Source organism: Sphaerodactylus townsendi, linkage group LG13 (assembly GCF_021028975.2).
Source record: "Sphaerodactylus townsendi isolate TG3544 linkage group LG13, MPM_Stown_v2.3, whole genome shotgun sequence".
Taxonomy (NCBI): domain Eukaryota; kingdom Metazoa; phylum Chordata; class Lepidosauria; order Squamata; family Sphaerodactylidae; genus Sphaerodactylus; species Sphaerodactylus townsendi.
The window spans coordinates 45,103,100-45,106,284 of record NC_059437.1 but is presented as its reverse complement, the minus strand read 5'-3'; the positions used below and the strand labels follow the sequence as shown (position 1 = coordinate 45,106,284).

The window sequence follows — 3,185 nt, the reverse complement described above, 5'->3', positions numbered from 1 at the left end:
TCCAAATTGGTAGCTAAAGGACTTTTTGATTGTTATTTGCATTTCAACAGAGGTCCCATTTGGGCCAAGTCCTTGCTGTGCAACATCTGCATCTTGGTTGAGCCAGTTCTATCCTGAATTTTTCAAAGCTGCAGAAACGACCGTGAAATTTTGCTGCACAAGAGAATGCTCCACTTGGAAACTCACGTGTCCAATTTAGTATTTATTCATCCGCCAGTTTTTCTTGTTTGGCAAAGGGACTGTGTCAATATTTAGTTATTGCTGTGGGAACAGAAAGAAAAGAAAGAGAGGAAATAATGGAAGAAAACATTATGTTAAGGCTTAAACTACTTGGCTGCACCAGCACATTAACTCATTTATTTGATGGTTTTATTTTATTTTTTTGTTCATGCGTCTGTTGCACAGCAGACAAACAGGAATTAAACAAGGGAAGCCCAACCAAAACCGTTTACGTGACCCATATGCAAAGCAGGGGATGAGGGGCGCCCATTCTGCAAATGCCTTCGGTAGTTTTGGGGTGCGTGAGGATGTTCAGTGGCTAAGAAAACTTTCAATTCCTCAAATTTTGATTTTGAGGTTTTACATTTTCCAGCCTTCAAGCTCAGTTGTTGCAGGCCGGTCCTGAAGTAGGAGATTAAAGGCCTAGGGTGGTATCCAGACTAAATTGGCAGTTTCCACTGATTCCTCTTTCCTATTTTTCCGAATCTCCAGGTTCAATCCCAGGCGTCTCCCATTAAAGGATCTCCAGCAGAGGTTGGGAAAGCATTTTCTCTGCCCAAAGAGCTCCCCAAGAGCAGGAACTCTGAGCTCGATGGAATAACAATCTGACTCAATATAAGGCAGCTTGATATGTTCATTTGGCCGATGGTATGCAGAGCTGTGTTTAGCAGGTGATTATCCTCCTGCCAAAAAGTGCAAATTCCTGATTAATGTCTATGGAAATGCCAGACAGAAAAAGTACCCCAGGCTTTGGCAAGCCTCAGTGCTGCTGTACCCAATCCCGGCTTCCAAATTGCAAAATGAAAAATCACATTGTGCTGGCAGCCACAGCAGGTCTCGTGGTTTGTGTCTGCTGATCCTTTTGCAAGCCCAGAGTAGAAGCTGGTCGAAGGCTCAGCTGTCCCATTTGATCTTTCTACAAAAGCAAAGTGCTCTTGCGCCTAAATCAGAGGGCTGGTCAGTTCTAGTCACCTTTGAACCCCTCCCCTGGGACCAAAGCAAAAAGAGCTTCACTTAGGCAAGACCGGCAAGGAAGGGAAGTTGACATGCACCCAGCCTCAGCCGACCTGTTATCATTGTTGCATGGAGAAGAGCTGTGGCTCAGTGGTAGAGCATCTGCCTAGCATGCAGAAGGTCCCAGGTTCAGTCCCTGGCATGTCCAGCTGGAGAGTCAGTCCTAGGCCCCTTCTGCAGATGCAGAATAAACCACGTTCAGTGCACTTTGCAGCTGGATTCTACTGTGCAGAATAGCAAAATCCACTTGCAAACAATTGTGAAAGTGGATTGAAAGTGCATTATTCTGCATGTGCGGAAGGGGCCTCAGACAATACTATTCTTGATGGACCAATGGTCTAATTCAGTATAAGGTAAGGTGACCAGATTGTCACCTTTTTAAACAGGGATGGGGGTGAGCATGCGCACAGCCGCAGGAGCACACTGCCTTTTGGGGTGCTCCCCGGTTTCCTGCCCTGTCACAGCGCGGGAGGCTGCCGCACTGCCTTTTGGGGCACTCCTGCAGCCGCATGCGCGGGAGGCTGCCGCACTGCCTTCTGGGGCGCTCCCCTGTTTCCCGCCCTGTGACAGGGCAGGAAAAGGGGAGCCCCCCAGAAGGCAAAATCGGGACAATTAAAAATTAAAAAAGATTGGTTTAAGGCGGGACTGTCCCGCCAAAAGCTGTACGTCTGGTCACCTTGGTGTAAGGCAGCTTCAAGCAATCAGTCATATTCTACTGTGTACATTTGATAGAAACGATTAAAACTAGTGGGGGCGTGGGTGGGTGTGCCGCCGTCACACCCGACTTATGGCGACCCTATAGAGTTTTCGACACAAGAGGTGTTCAGAGGTGGTTTGCCATTGCCTGCCTCTGTGTGTGCTGAGAGAATTCTGAGAGAACCACGATTGGCCCAAGGTCACCCAGCAGGCTTCATGATGAAGAATAAGGAATCAAACCTGGTTCCCCAGCTTAGAGTCTACTGTTCTTAACCACTACACCACACTGAATTAGCAATTCAGGGCAGAAAAGAGAATCCACCTATTAACCCCAATTTGGGCACGTTATCTTATTTTGAGGGTTCCCATCTCTTATTTTAGAGTTGAGGCACTGAGAATCATGGGCAACTGTTTTTTTGTGTGTCTCCTGCCATAATTGTGTTCTGCGCAGAACAAAACGCCCCTCTCTCTTTTCCTTTCAATCACAGGAAACATGTCAGTTTATAAGATTATCGGCCTATTATTAAAGTTTTAGGGAAATAGAGATTTCCACTTCATCTGTTTATTCTGCAGCTGATAAAATGGGCAGCTTTTCCAGCTTTCAGGTTTATAAGTCTTGTTCCCTTATTTCCAGACAATATGGTGATATTTTGAGTTGATTCCCCTGCTCCCCCTTCCCCTTGCAAAGTGGAGCTGTTTCTCTTGGCTACTGCAATACAGGAAACTGGCAAAAATGAAGTTGTTTGCACAGGATTTAGGTAGTTGGGGCAGGGGGAGAAAAATGGGGAAAATGGGATTTGGAGAGAACATGCCCAGCAAAAAGTAAAAAGTGTTTTGCATCTGCACAGTTGCTTTTGGGCCATTTCGTTTTTATTGCAAAAGTTCCAGGCTCACAGGAAATTCCACTTTGTAGACAAAACCTGTTGCGTCTGAACGAGGGCTGCAGAGCGAATGGTACCCCCTCATTCCCCTGATTATCTGCTACAAAGGCTGAAGAAACTCAGCTCTAGGAATGATGACTTTTCATCCAACAGTTGGGCTGTTTGTAAACTGTTCATACCAGTCCATCAACTCAAGTTTTCAAATTTTACCATCGAGTGTAATCACACTGTATGCAATAAGGCTCTGGAGAGGCAGCATACACCTGGTCTAAATAAATAAATAATTGGCAGTGTTTTGCTCAGGTGGATTACCCCCCACCCCAAAGGTTGTCACTGCACACAACCCGTCAGTTATTTGTATATATAAAAATTGAG

General features: G+C 45.8%; 1 non-coding gene across 1 annotated transcript; it reads left to right on the top strand.

The window, feature by feature from the left end:
• The first annotated feature begins 1,312 nt into the window (after positions 1–1,312).
• Positions 1,313–1,381, top strand: TRNAA-AGC. Its single transcript has one exon. It is a non-coding gene; the product is annotated as a tRNA-Ala (tRNA).
• Positions 1,382–3,185: the final 1,804 nt, after the last annotated feature.